Consider the following 15,250-nt stretch of genomic DNA (forward strand, 5'->3'; position numbering starts at 1 on the left):
GATCTGAGCCCTTTGCAGTGCCTGGCAGTAACCACAAAGCTACATCGGCTCCACATTCTTCTCCTGAGCATCCTTCTCAGAGCAGCACCTGCTGAGAGACTCTGGCCACACACAGCAAACACCTCAATTATGCCAAGCTGCTCTCAGGCTTTTGAAGACTTCCAGTGAGAACGAAGCAGCCTGTGGTGAAGGCAAGGGGAGGAACGCGGTTCTGGGGGACCCAGTGATCATTGGACTCTATAGAAAGGAACGGCTCGTGAGACTCCTACAGGGAATGGCAGACTGCGGGGGGAGGCCCACGCTTCTGAGGGTGCGTACCACAAAGGCAGCTAGAATCAATGGATAATAACGAGCTCTCTCCTATCTGAGCAGCACAAAGATCCTCACAGCAGCCTGATTCTAATCTCACTCAAGCCGGTTTTACCTCCAATGACTTCAAGAGAATTAACTCCCCCGCCCCCATGTATATCAACGCGAGTGAGGTCAGAATCAGGCTCTCACTCACTGCCGAACAATGTCACAGTCTAGCTCCAGGAACAATCAGACGGCGTTGTCTCCCTTAGGCCAGGAGAGAGTTCCCCTCCGCCATGGGAGCGCTGTGCTGGCTATGCACAGCCTGATTCCTGCCCGTGTGTGATACCTGAGCTGTGCAGAGGAGCTGTAATGTAACCGAGAATCTGGCCTATAGAATTTAATAGCAAATCTGATCCTTTCTATAGGTTTTGTTGTTTTTTTTTAAACTCTCCCATAGAGTTTTATTGCCCAGGTATAATGCTCTGTTAAATTCTGCAGGACAGCCCAAAAAACCTACAGAAAATATATCATATTTCTATTACATTTTATAGGATTTTTCCATATGGGCTTGAAGAAACAATGTATAAGCTCCACTGTAGGTGTTGCTGTTAGCAGCAGCATCAGAAGATTCCAGTGGAAGGACATATCCTCCACATTGTACGGAAACCCAGAAAACACTGAGAGGCAACTGAGAACCTCCCAGCTTTCCCCTCAACTGACCCTCGAGTTTTAACAAAACACTGCTTTCTGTAACCGCCACGCTGCAGTCCTCACTTCCCACAAGCTCATCTAGCAGGGGTAACTGAAAAAGTTAATGGAAAAAGCATGAATTCAAAGGACAGTAATGTTCTCTCGCCTAAAGTTATTTTATTTTAAAGCAGGGATCCAGCTACAGCTGAGCTTTCTGAATTTTCAGCACGCTGAACCAGACTGTCTTCAAAGCAAAGCAGTTGGGGGAATGCCTGCCCCAGTGTATTGCAGAAGGGAATACGTGCTTTGTAATACGAGGCAGTAATGTCATTTAATATGACTAAATCACGCCTAATGAAAAATAATATTTGTACAGCTCATCAAAGCGACAGTGGTGCTTACTAAGCACAACTCCAGGCTTGAATTTAAATGAGTAGCGGTGAGGTGAGGGGCAGGAAGAGAGAGAAAATGCTGAATCATCTGGATGGAGCTGTGAGCTATAGGAGAGGAGAACTAGATGTTGGAAGGCCTTTCGACCTCTCCCGGATGGCTGTGAGCTCAGCCTCCATTGTGGAGGAAAGGGGGTTAAGATGCTGTATGCCAGGCACTTCAGAACTCCCTAATGGTCCACTAGCAGGAATGGCATTGCAGACATATTGACTGGCAATGGGCAGACTTCCTGACCGCCATGGGAGACTTAGTGACCATGACTACAACAGGGGAGAGAGGAGGACACACCGCAAACCATCACTCAGAGAGGCAACATGAAAGCCCTAAGGTTCCCTTTGGCCCCAGCAAGAGGCTGCTTGGTCGCCATTGCTTGCCAGTGCCACTGTAGCAAGAGAAAGCCTAATGAGTACAGCCCTTTCTGGCACAAAAGCAGATGAGAAATGCCACCATCTTGTTTTCAAGGTAACATCCACTGCAAGGCCAATGAGTGACATCTCCACGTGAAGGAAGGTCTGGAGGGTCCTCTTCAGCCAGAAGAATGGTGGCCACCACGTGGAGGCCTCAGGGGCAAGAACAGCCCATTGGATGGGGTATTAGCCTGGGGCTTGGGAAAGCTGCATGCAGTCCCCTGCTCCGCACGTCACCTAGTCTCTCTGTGCCTCAGTTCCCCATCTGTGAAATGGGAATAATAGGCCTGCCCTGCCTCATGGGGACACTGGGAGGCACTCAGATACTCCCACATTATGGTACTGGAGAGATGTACCTTGGACTGACGTGCTGAAACTCTGCCAGGGCAGAGGAAGGTTACGCAACAGTTTTAACAACAACACTTATTTCTCATCTGTCAACATTATCTAACTAATCAACCCTCACAACCCCTACCACGCCTACCTCTCCATGAGCTGGGGAGGTATCGATGGGCAACAATCATTTTACGGAGTGGAGAACTGAGCCCCAGAGAAGGCAAGTTACTTGCCCAAGGCAACAGAAAGTGCAGGAAAGACAACTCAGGTCCACCTAGCTTCCATTGGTATGCTCAGAACACGCCCCTATATCACACTGATGTGCTTCCATAAAGGTACGTCTTTCTACTCCTTGGGTGGGAAGTCTGAGAGACTAGCTGTTGTCCACCTAAGGGTGTGAACCCCAAAGAAAAGTCTCAAAAGTCTCTCTGAATCACATGTCAAAACATCAGTCCCCCACATCCCTTCCCTACAAACTGCAGGCACAGCTAAAAACAAACAAACACAAATAAATAAATCAGACCTGAAAACAAAAACAAAGCAAAAAACGGACTAGTGGTGCAGAACCAGCACTAAGAGAAGCTAGGCTTGCTCCCGGCGAGGAGCTGAAATGAAACATTTTCCACTGCCTGGGACTCGGCTTTGAAAACCTAAACAGAGGGAACCACAGCAAAAGAAGAATCTGATTTCATCTGGGCAGATGATAATTCACAAGATGTTAGAGAGGAGATTCAAGTCATGCCACAGATTTTCACGCCCATCAATTCCACCCCTCAACACTCGAACAGTCATGCATGGCTTAAGTAGCAGAGACTTATTTTCATACATCAGTGGCAAAGCAGGCGTTAATCCAAAGCACACACAATTAGCCTAAACGCCTTAAAAATAAGATAGGCCTGCTTTTATTCCCCCCTTCCCCACCATCATTTAATCACCTCTCAAATTAAGGTTTCAACAGCCTGAGACATTAGCATCAGAGAGCGCTGTTTCCGGTATTATCAGATAAGCTATTACCAGAGATAAGCTACTGCAGTTGCTGCTAAAGTAGGAAATAAAATCCAAAGCCAGGGAAAAATAATAACTCCCCCTATAATTTCTTCTATTAACAATCCCATTTGGTCAGCTAAGAACTTTCTCTGGCCCAGATGCCAGCTCCAGACTGCCCCAAGGAGGATTGTAAATCTACGGCCTGTACAAATGTAACAAGATTTAATGGTAAGTCTCAGATGTGTTTAGCTTGTCCCATTTCAATAAGCAAAACACATCTGGGCACCGTAAGAGCCCGTCTCAGCTCCTGGTGAGGCGCGCACACAATTTAATCTGCTGGAGTGCAGGCTGAGAGAACAGAAAGCCTTAATTATTCAAGAAGCAACATACAAAGGCGGGAGAGAAAGAAGCGAACAACATTCCCCCCCCCCCCCCAATGATCCATTTTGTTTGACTAAAGAGAAATAGCTACAGGAATTCAGCTCATGAGAATGGGGCTGGGAAAGGAGGAAGCTGGGAGTTACTAACACTGCATGGCCGGTTTGGTGGCAGTGCAAAAGATCTGGGCGCAGAAGCTCTCTTGGGTCCATTGCTCCATGAGCTGTGTCACACAGGGGGCTCTAGATGGCCACAGGGCAGGGCAGAATGTGACCATCCCTTGCTATTTGAATGCTCGCATTGCAGCGTTGGCCTCAGTGCTGCCGTGGAGAGCTATTTTGAAAAAGGGCAAAGAGACTGTGCAGGATTTCTCAGTTCCTGCCGGATTTTCAAAGGGCATCCTGGGGGGCTGAGGGGAACCAGGTCTGCTCTCAGGTCCCGAAGCTTAACTCACATAGAATAATGGGCCCCTGGTATTCTAACGGAGTCTCTCCTCTCCTCCTGATTCTTCTAGAATGTGACTTAACTTGCTCTACAGCAGCGGTTCCTTCATTCCCGGCAATCAGTTGGAGATGCTGAAGCATACAGAGGTGAAATGACTCAAACAAAGTCACAGAGGCAGATCTGAGATTAGACTCCAAGGTTCCTAACTCCCACTCTTCGGCCCTATTAGGGCATGCTACCTCCAGAGAAGGACATATTTACAAAGCCGTTTTAGGACTAACATAAGCAGATGTCGCAGGAGCCTTTTTTTTTTTTTTTTCAGTTTCTCGGCATAGTGGGAAAGAACTGTAACATTTTTATCCTGAAGGATCCCAGAGAACATTCCAAACAGCCATCTCTGAGACACACTGCACAACACCACGAACAGAGATTTTGACCAAGCAGATGTAATCTATGCTAGGTGAATATGGATCTTGGTCCCCCTCTAGTGACTGCTCCCTATAGATGACAAGAATCTACTACAGCTGCTCTCTAGCAGAGTTATTCCTTTAGCTCAAACAGTACAGACCTTTCACACTCAATATCCTTGGCTTACTCTGCACGGTACAAAGTCCTATTCTTTGAGCAGTGCCCAGGCCCTAAGGGATTTAGGGTTCATGCAAACCCAAAAGGCCATTTGCTTGGGAAGGATGAAGGGTTGAGTCAGCCCGGCTGTGATTCAAGCACGTGCTACAAAGGGACTCGGTGTTTCAGTGCTTGCTCTTTCCATGGGCAACAACAAAACCATCCACAATAATGCACAGCGTAGGGCAAAACCGTGGCTTGGCGCTAAGACCAAATGGAGAGAGGAGCTGCTCACAGCCAAGCAGCAGGGAAATTCAATCTGTGTGTAACTTCACTGCTACAGACAGGCCCAGACCAAACCACCCCAGATCTAGATAGCCCAAAATTCTGGGGAAGTTTGGATCTAGAACCATCTCCAGACAGAAAGCCAGGCAAACTCTGCATTGCTCCGTGTGCAGGCACAAGGCTGTGTCAGGGCCAGGTGGTCTCACGGCTCTCTGCAGAGTTCTTTTGCAGAGATTTCACGCTCTGGTACTGTTCTCTTTGCGCTGAGCCGCAGGGAGGATTCCTAGCAAGCTAGTTCTAACGCAGGAATCAATGCACTTTTGGAGCTGTGCTAGCTGCCTGCAAGACCTCCTGATGGAAGGAGACCAGCAACCACTCATGGGGTCAGCTCTGAAAACCAAAACCCAAAGGTGAATGTATGTAAAACGAAATGTTAATCACTCTGGTTGGCCATTAGGGAGATGGGAAGAACCAAGAGCGTGTTCTTTCAACCCTGCTAAGCTTTGGTGGTTCTATTTGGATTCTTGGAACAGCAGCTCCAACAGAAGCCAAGGCCCCTTTGTCCTGGGGGTTGTGAATATACAGTCCCTGCCCCAAAGAGCTTCTAGGCTAACTAGCAAGACAGACAAAGGGTATGAGAAAGGAAGCATGATTATCCCCATTTTAATGATAGGTCACTGAGGCACAGAGAGATTAAATTGACGTCCCCAAGGTCAGACACAAAGTCTGTGGCAGACGCTGGAACTGGACTAAATCCAGATCCCAAGTGAGATCTAATAGAACCCAGATGCAAACTGTCACTGCAAAACCAAAACACCTTTCCTGCGCTGGGAATACTTAAAAAAAAAAAAAAAAAAAAGGCAAAAAGAGAGGAAATGGGGTAAAGAGAGGGGCAGTGATGTCACTTTCCTAACAGAAAATCTTCCCTTTTGGATGGTCGGTTCAGTATAACTGCAACTGCAATTTGCACACTTCAGTGAATATGTTTGGGAACTAGAATGGTACTTGGGGACTTGAATGCACTTCTCTACAAACTGAGTAACTATAAACTTGTTCCTTTGTAATCACAATGAATAGCAACCCCAATTAAGTTAATGCACCATCTTTTATTATAGTATCTAGTGCACATTTCTACTGTGAATGATACCAATTTTCAAGTCTTTATATCTTAAGAAATTCTGATCTGCTTTAGCCTTATAGGCCATTGGTTAAAAGTCAAAGGGAGATAAATGCGTCTGGATTTGGTATTATGCTTCTGCATTTTTCTGAGAATTTCAGGGCACGTATGTTATCCAGCAATCTGTATATTTACCTTTCCTTCGACAAGTGAGCTCCCTTTCACTAATTTTGATACCCCTCTGAGCTCCCTTTGAGAAGGCCCTTTCTTCTCAAACAGTTCCAGATTTGAGATGAGTAAGAGGATCAGATTCTGCCCCTTGCCAATATAAATGGAACAGGCAACATTAACGAGTCAGTTTCTTGGTCATTAAAATCACATCTAAACAGGATGACATGGTCTTCAGGCAGTCATCTAGCCAAGCCACTACTGATCGTTCTATATATTAATTTATTAAATGATATAAGAGCTCTTTCTCCCCAACTCACTGGGGAAAGTAATCTCAGCTTTACTTTTTTTCTCGATGTGCCCAGCACTTTCAGTGTTCTTCAGATAATGAGCTACTGTAGCTCAGGCTTTTTTGATGAACTTGTAACTCATGAACAATTTGGATTCCCTATTTAGAATCTAGCAATTCAGAGGGCCTTGTCTCCTACCCATCAAAGAGATGATCTGTGGCCATCCACTTGAAAGAGGAGCCAATTATCATGGATTTAGAGGAAATTTGAGACCACACAGCAAACTCCCACTTGCTTTTCAAATGAGGCCTATTTTTTAGGGTGAGGATCTCTAAGGGTTGTCTCACTGCCTAAATGCTTGAGATCAGACAGTAGTTAATGAACCACGCCAGGGAGAGGTACCCTATTGCCAGGCAAAATCCAAGCAGCCAAAAGAGGCCACCCTGAGTACCCAGAAATAAACCTGTAGGCTGTGTAGGGTAAGAAGCAGCATTTTCAGAAAGCCAGATCCACAACTGGAGTGAATCAGCATCACTCCATTGGGCGACAGAACTATCCTGCTTTATACCTGCTGAGGGTCTGGCTCTACAAATCTGATACAGGCTTTGTGACACCACCAGCATTTCAACAACCAGATCTTAAAATGGAGTATTATTGGTGGGTGGGAGCAGGGGTAGATTAGGGTTTTGTGGGGCCCTTGGGCCAGAACAAGTGGGGGACCCTTGGGCCAGAGCAAGTGGGGGACCTTCCCCACCCCTTCCACCTCCAGTCCCCCGCTCACGCTGATCGCTTCTGCTGGGGAAATGGGGTCAGGGCACGGAGGCTTGCCTAGCTCCGCTCTCCTGGCTAGTGGGGTTGTGGCATGGAGGCTTGCACTACTCTGCCCGGCTGCTGGGGAGTGTGGTTGGGGTGCAAGGGCTTGCCATGCTCCGCTCTCCAGGCTAGTGGGGTTGTAGCACGAAGGCTCGCACCGCTCTGCCTGGCTGCTGGGGAGCAGGGTCGGGGTGCAGGGGCTTGCCATGCTCTGCCTGCCTGGTGCTCTGGTTGGACTCCGCTCCCCATCTGGAGTGCTGGGCAAGTGGAACAGGGCAAGCCCTCGTGCTCCAACCTTCTCCCCGGCTGGAGCGCGGGGTGGAGCGGAGCAAGCCCCTTCACCCCGATCCTGCTTCCCGGCTGGAGTGCCAGGCAAGTGGAACGGGGCAAGCTCCCATGCCTCCACCCTGCTCCCCGGCAGAAGTGCCGGGCGGGCAGAGCAGGTCCAGGCATGGGGGCACCCATTTTTACTGCCTGGGCCCCGTTGGCCCAGTGGCTAATCCATCACTGGGTGGCAGAATACTCAGGTAAGCTAGGAAAACTGTTTGGAGACAGATAACAGTGCCAGCCTAGCAGAGTGGTAGACACCCCCAACTGGCAAGTCCAGACCAGTCCTTAGACATAGTGTCAAAACTGCTATAATAGTCAGGCAAATGTGGCACTATTTCATACTAGTCTCAACTGCATGAAATTACAAATGGACCTGATCAGGCTCACCCTCACACCAGGGTAAACCAGGAATAATTCCACTGAATGCCATGGAGCTATATTGGCATGAAGCTGGTATAGGTGATGCCAGAATCAAATCTCTACTCCTCTGCAGAATTCGGGAAACATTTTGGCATCTGGATCAAGGAAGGGGCCTTGTTTTTGAAAATATTCCTTCCGCTCCCCCTCTTTTTGTGAATGAAGATTATTAAAGCTTCATTCATTGAATTGGGAGTGGTGAAAAATTAAATAAACCCAATGGAGGTACTGGGAGCAAAAATTGGTGGTATATCTCCAAAACATGCCTCACCTAAATGATCTGCTGGTGCCTTTTGGCATTAAATTAGATGAATCTATGATCCAAGCCTGGAGATTTGTCAGTGTTATGTTATGGATGCTCACTGTGGCATTGCCTGACTAGCCTGGCTCGGTGGTAGAACCTAACTCTTCCTCTCTCTCAGGAGTAGTAAGAAGCGGTAAATTAATCCAACCCCAAAAAGAGATGTTCTTCTCCTCAAACCTCGTGTCCTGGGGACAGAATCAGATAAAGGGCTCTCTGCACATGCTACAAGCCTTAGAAGGATTATTATGGCTTCTACGGTATCTCCGACTCAAGAGAGGAATATGTCTTGTCATATGTCTGTCACTAGTCGTTACTCCAGCTGAAGGTGTGATCACTAGTGGTTGGAGAGGGGACTGGACTTCAGGACTCCTGGTTCCTGTTCACTGCCCAACAATCCAGGCAAGTCTCAATCTCAGTGGCCCCCAGTTTCTCTATCTGTAAAATAAGATTAATAATCATAGTACCAGGGAATTATAGGACTGGAAGGGACCTCAAGAGGTCCTCTAGTCCAGCCTCCCATGCAGAGGGAGGATTAAGTATATTTACTTCCTTCTAGGATTTTGCGAGGCTTATTTAACGTTTCTAAAGTGCTCTGAGCACCTTAGATGAAAGCTGCTGTATCCGAGTGCAAAGCAGTATCAGGACTGTGTTTCTTGCCTTACGCACTGATTCTAGTATTACTTTGCTGCCTGCAATATCACGCTTGGACCCTGGACAGACTCCACTCTGTCCCTAGATATGTCCGAAAGCAGCATGCTCCCTTTCAGAATTATATGAACCTGCCCGTGGGCTGATCCAACCATCACTGAAGTAAATGGGAAAACTCCCCTTGACTTCCATGCTACTTGAATCAAGCCCTTGATCTGGCTAATGCTGGCTGAAGCTTGCCCTTGGGTTTCTAATGACTCTTTTCTGAAGTGTACTTTGAAAAAGCAATTATCACCTTGCCATTAAGGCTCTCCCCTCTGCATGGCGAGATCACTTGATAGGAATCTCTGTAAACAATCTTCAAACAACAGATCCACATCTTGTTTACTGAACATTTCTGAACTCGACAGTAATGCATCCAGATGTGATCTGCGCATACTGTAGGCCTAACTATTTCTGGAAACACGCCAAGGGCAAGTTGGATAATGTCAGATATTGTCGTAGAGAGAGCGTGACAAGATTCCGTCTCCTTGATAAAATCTGTGGAGCAGAGAAGGAAGACGGTGCTCGTAACAAGGAGGAAGAGCCGCTTACGCAATCCTGTGCTGACCAAATGCATCACCGTATCATTCCAGCTTAGAAGCTGTCTGTACATCTCTAATCTGATTGAAGGGACGCACTCTCCATCTTGGAAGCCATCAGTATGTTACCAAGCAAACGAAGGTGCTGATCCTGCTGGAAAGGGCTCGGCAGGTTTTGCTGAGGCTCTATCCCAGGGCATTCTTTATCCAGCTGCAGATAAGGAAAGTGGGAGTGGCACTGCAGAGAGAGGTCCATGAGCTGAGCAGCCCTCAGGGAGGAACCATGGGAACAGGCAGGCCTGGGGGAAAAAACTAGGCTAATTCTGTGGTGTTTCATTTCAGAATGAAACCAAACCCAAGAAAGGGGATAAGTTCTGACCCCCCACAATTTGCGTGGTCTGTTTGGAGTTGGGTGGGGGGAAACTGCCTGTTCATACACACAGAACAGGATATTGAAAAAAAACCCAGAAAACCATTCAAAATAAACACTCTGAAAAGCAAGAGAAAATGGCATCGGATCCAAGAGAGTAAATAAACAGCTTCCCCCTCACCTGAGTCATCCTTCTTCTTCCTTCATCTTATTCACTCTTTACAGAGAGGATGATTCGATGCCCCTCTGAGAGGAACTGCAGGCAAAAAAACCCACGTAACACGCTGAGAAATGGAGGAAGAAGAAGTATGCGATACCATGACCCTAACCAGACAAAAGTCCCCCAGGAGCGCAGGGGAAGGGCTGTCAATGACACAGAGCTTTACACCAACTCAAGTAAGAAAATAGCATGCACAAAAACGTAGGAAGGTGGGAAGCAAAATCCAACTGACTTTTACTCCCATGCACAACAATTCCAGCCCAAACACAAAGCCTACTAAAAGCCTAGACACTGTGATGTACTGAAAACTGTGTATAATTGCCGGCTGTCACTTTAATTTGTAAAGGGGCTTTCTGGTCCTGCGTGCATGCTAGGGGACTCCATAGGGAAGCCTGTGATCAGAATCTGTCTGGGGACAGCCAGCCTAGAGTAAGATGGAGGGAGCTGTACACTCGCTGTATTAGGGAGCAGCCTGCTTTGTGTCTCTCTGGGTTTAGGTTTGTGTGTATTATTGTTCTGCATTTTAAGAAATAATGTAGTGTTAGGTTGCAGTCTTCTAGGAAAATTATTTGTTTTTATCTGTGTTTGTATGCCATGAACATAACAGACTCAAGCAACATTTACCTGAACTTGTTTTCTTTACCTCTTTCCGGAAGCTGACTTCTGAGTACTGATGCTCTAAGTAGCTAGGAAGCCACTCGTAAGAAGGAGCCAACAGCTCCAAAAAAACCACAGTAAAGTCCTAATGAGGAACAACCAATGTATCAGTGAAAGAGATGAGAACACTGGGCCCTCTTACTAGAAAAAAAAATCCCAGCCAGCCAGGCTGCACGGTCTTTCGGACCTTGCCAAACAAGGCAGCAGCTCAGCAATAGGCAAACCGCTGTCAGGTATCACTTTCAGTTTGGTAGATCTTGCGGGGCTGTGTGGATTAGCCTATGTAATCTTTAGATGGCCCCTTCTCCAGCATGTGGCCCTAATCACATATTGTCTTCTTCTGGAGCCTGCCCTCATGATTCTGACAAGAGACATCTCTTGCACTCCAGTGGACTCTCTCTTTAGTATTGCATGTCACCCAGCCTCTTGTCATCACCTTGATAACTGCATGGTCTGCTAGAAATATTTAACCTTCCTAATGGCCAGAAGGAGAAGCTAGTGGGCCTGGAACCAGTATTGGCTGGTCCTTTTCTCACTAGACCCTTCAGGGAGCAAGGGAGTGGGACAAGATTTTGGGGGGGTCCTGATGTGTCTCAGTCTTCTCGGGCAACCTGATGACTTCTGTGCTACTGCAGTGATTCCATGGCTTTAGAGATTCCTGTGGCCTGCTTGTAAGTTCCTTATCTTCAGAACTTCTACAGCATGGGCTCTGCAAGACAGGTTTTCCTGCCCTGCCCTGTCCAATGTACCTCAGTCTCGATCTGGAGAAACCACCCCATACAGTGTGGACGAGAGTTTGGTCTACTACACGAATCACTGAATCCCAGGTCTCTCTGCTGAGGTGTACTGGTTTAATACATTGTTTCCCCTCAGTCAGGGGGTAAAGACATACCGCACTTTTCAGCCGCGGGGGGAAGTAATAAACAAGGAAACAGAAGAAAAGGTGAGCAAAATACATGCCGCATACTGGTCTCATGACCCCGCCCCCACCGCCCATCCTTTCTTAAAGATTTTAAAAGTTGCATCTTTAAAAACCAAGCCACCTACATGCCATTCTCCGTGACACTCTTATGAGGGTATGGCACAACATAGCAGGTCATGGCTATTTATCTACAGGACATCGTTGCCTGTCAGCAATTTATAACCAAATGCGAAGACCTGCGGTTTGATTCCGTGCTCAGTTTTGTAGGTGCGACTTCTATTAAACTGAAGTCAGCGGCAAAACTGCCTCATGGAGGCAGGATGGGACCATAAGTATTTAGGGTAAAATTTTCAAAAGTGCCCATGGGCCAGATATAGAAAGGTATTTAGGTGCCTGGTGGAATTTACAAAGCACCTAAGCAGGTTAGGAATAGATGGTTTTGTACAACCCACTGAGTGCCTATCTGCACACAGACGCCTTTGAAAATCTGACCCAGGTTATTAGGAGCCTAAATCACATTGAAAATCAGAGTCACTTTGAAAAATGTTACTCTGTCTGTAAACTCCTTAGGGTAGAGACCTTGGGCTAGATTCTGGTCTCAGATCCACTGGAGTTTTGGGTGGAGGGTTGCAATTGTTTTAGAAAGGGAACAGGATTGGACCCAATGACAGGAATGATTCAAAATGCTTAATTTAAATGCCAACATGAACCAAAATGAAGACGAGTTAATAATCACAGCAGCTGTTAACTTTTGGACATGAGTAGGCAACACACTCAGGAAACAGTTTTATTTATACTCTGAATTCATGGCTGAGAAAACACAAAGAAACAAGTGCATTGTTGCTGTTTCCCTTTTTTTCCTCAAAAATCAGCTCAGATATAAAGTGATCGCTTTGTGAAAGGGATCACTCTATAGCCAACCTATCAGTCCTCATCCGCAAAGGAAACCTGCACAACACTTTCAAAGGACGAGCCAGGCAGGTTAAATGCATAACTTTGCTAGACACTGAAAAATCCTGGTATTAATAAAGACACTGGATTCATGCCTTATTAAAACAATCTGTAATCCTCTAACCCCCTTTTTGGCTATAAAGAGGACAGGGGTCACTTCACCTTGTGTGGTCCCTTAGAATGTGTGTTAACTACTTATGCTAAACTATCTGTTTCACCTCTGTTTAGCTGTGACACTCTGAGTACATTTCCCAAACCTGCAGAAGAGCTCTGTGTAGCTCGAAAGTGTGTCTGGGTTACTAACAGAACTTGATCGAATAAAAGATATTACCTCACCCACCTGGTCTGTCTCACTCAAAACATGCTTAGAAAAGATGGATACTTGGTCTATCACCTTTCTTGCATCCAGCTCTGTATTTCTCTGTCATATTAGACTTACGTCTCTTGCTTACAGTTCTCTGACCTGTTTCTCCACTGGGGAGCAGTGAAGTTTGGTTAGCTTAATATCTTGGGGTTTGGGACGATCTGTAGAAAACCATGTGAATGCAACTGAGAGTTTCCCCAGGCATGCAGAGATGGAGCTCTACCTGGGGACAAATGCTTTGCCTGAGTGGGTGATTCCTACTGGAGTACCCTGGCAGATCACTGTCCAGAGAGCGAAAAAAAATCAACTTCAGATCCACTCTGACTCCTGCAGCTGTCACTAAAGAGCATGAGAGGGGCAGCGCTAGTCTTGGAGCAGCTAATAATGAGCCCTGTGTACTTACATAGCGGGTTTCCCTCCCGCCACCCTGAGAGTCGATTTAACGACCTTGCATTTTAAGACTCAAAATACAGACACTGACCAGTGTCACCACAACAACCACCACTTTGAGTTTCCTGATTTTTTTATTCATTCAGATCTTGGGGGTTGGATGGGGGAGGATTCACCAGTTTCCTTGACACTGGCTAAGCAGGCAGGATAGCAGATAATGTACAATCCTCTCTCCCTTGTCCCTATTCAATCCATGCAACACCTGGGGATTCCCCTCACCAAACTCCCTGTTGTTCACAACTATGCTGCAACAAGGCTAGAATCTCCTGGCTACCATCCTTGCACCTACTCCATCAAGCCTTGTGGATTAGTGTCAAATCGAAAGGAGTCCGCAGTAGCAGCATCACTCCCTCCACTGGCATTAGAGCTGTTTAAAAGAGGAGGGAGCAAAACCAGTTTTGGATGGAGGAAGAGATGTGAGGGGAGGGCTCGGGGGTGGGGGCCGGAGAATGAGAAGTACTATGGAAAGAACAGCAATGGCAAAGGACCACACATAAGGATGATGTGTGGATGGGGTGGAGAGAGGACACCCAAACTGAACAGATGCTTTGGTTGCAAATCAAAGAGCCTTTGCAATCCACCCCCCTCCACCCCCTCCAAACTCTTACCTTTCAGCATTGGAATTGTGCCTTGATCTCTGTCAGGTGAGGACCTCCTTTCGCAAAGCCTCCAGCTTAGAGAGCGTCAATGCAACCACCAAATAACTAGAAAACAAAACAACCTAACTGCACACGAGCCGTCCCGAAGACGGTGGTTTTAATTTGGGGGGCGGGGGTGGGGGCGCACGCTCGCTCGTTCTCCGCCCAGGCGCTGCTAGCAGCAGCAGGTCCCGCCAATCAAAGCAAGGCCATGGTGGCTATGGAGCATGGGGTCCTCCTCCACCCCCTACAAAGTTCAGTGGGGAGCGCGCCAGGGGTTGCATGAAAAGAAACGCGCCCCGAACAAACAGCAGCGGAGGAGCCGGAGCCAGAGCTGGAGAAGGCGCTGCTCCGGCTGCTGCTCCCCGTGGTGCTGATGCTGAGGAGGAGGAGGAGGAGGAGGAGGAGGATGCTCCCCGTGGTGCTGATGCTGAGGAGGAGGAGGAGGAGGAGGAGGATGCTCCCCGTGGTGCTGATGCTGACGATGGCCGCTGCCGCCTGAGCGCTAGTCCCGGGCGTGGAGAGCAGAGCTGCAGGCGCGCGCGGCTCCAGGATGGCGCGCGCCAGCCGAGCCCTGGGGCGGGGGCGGGAAACAAGGCGCACGCGCTGGGGGCTGCAAGCGCGGGGTAGCTGGAGCAAGGGGAGGGGCAGCCCGGTGTGCTCCGGCGCCCCTCCCCCTGGCACCTGTGCAAAGAGAGCAGCAGGAGCCCCTAGCTTCAAGGACGGTGCTGGCTTGTGCTAATTGCAAGGGGGAGAGTTGGGGCGGGGGGGATAGGGAAATTGTCCCTCTCCCAGAAGACCCTGAGTGATTGCCCTGCCCTGGGGGTGCTGTCTCCCCAGCCCCCGCGCTTGCCAGAGCTTGCTAAATAACAGACTGGCACTGTTCTGCAGTGCCACAGACCTGCCTGGCTCTGAAGCACCTTTGGGTGGCTTCTCCTCTCCCCTCCATTCTGCAGCTTGGAGATCTTCTCTTTGGATGGCTTTTCAATTTGCCCTGCCCCACCCCCCGCTCCGGCACAGCTACCCCCACACATCTGGGGGGCTTGAACCCCCATGCAACTGCAGCTTTGAGAGCTGCCCCTCCTTAGGGAATTCACAAGGCACTGGGTAGTTTGGCCCCACACGCCATGGCCCTGAAGAAGTGGAGAGGCCTGGGCTCTGATGTTAGCTCCCAC

General features: G+C 48.1%; 1 protein-coding gene across 2 annotated transcripts in view; it reads right to left on the reverse strand.

The window, feature by feature from the left end:
• Positions 1–14,366, reverse strand: part of FAM163B (family with sequence similarity 163 member B) — a 48,631-nt gene extending 34,265 nt beyond the window's left edge. The window contains exon 1 of one of the 2 annotated variants that reach the window (XM_032767662.1): positions 14,046–14,366. The gene's annotated coding sequence lies outside the window, so the exon portion shown is untranslated. Of the gene's footprint in view, positions 1–13,017; positions 13,131–14,045 lie in introns of those variants that run through there. The other variant, XM_032767663.2, reaches the window with a different exon arrangement.
• Positions 14,367–15,250: the final 884 nt, after the last annotated feature.

The sequence above is a fragment of the Chelonoidis abingdonii genome, chromosome 24 (genome assembly GCF_003597395.2).
Source record: "Chelonoidis abingdonii isolate Lonesome George chromosome 24, CheloAbing_2.0, whole genome shotgun sequence".
Taxonomy (NCBI): domain Eukaryota; kingdom Metazoa; phylum Chordata; order Testudines; family Testudinidae; genus Chelonoidis; species Chelonoidis abingdonii.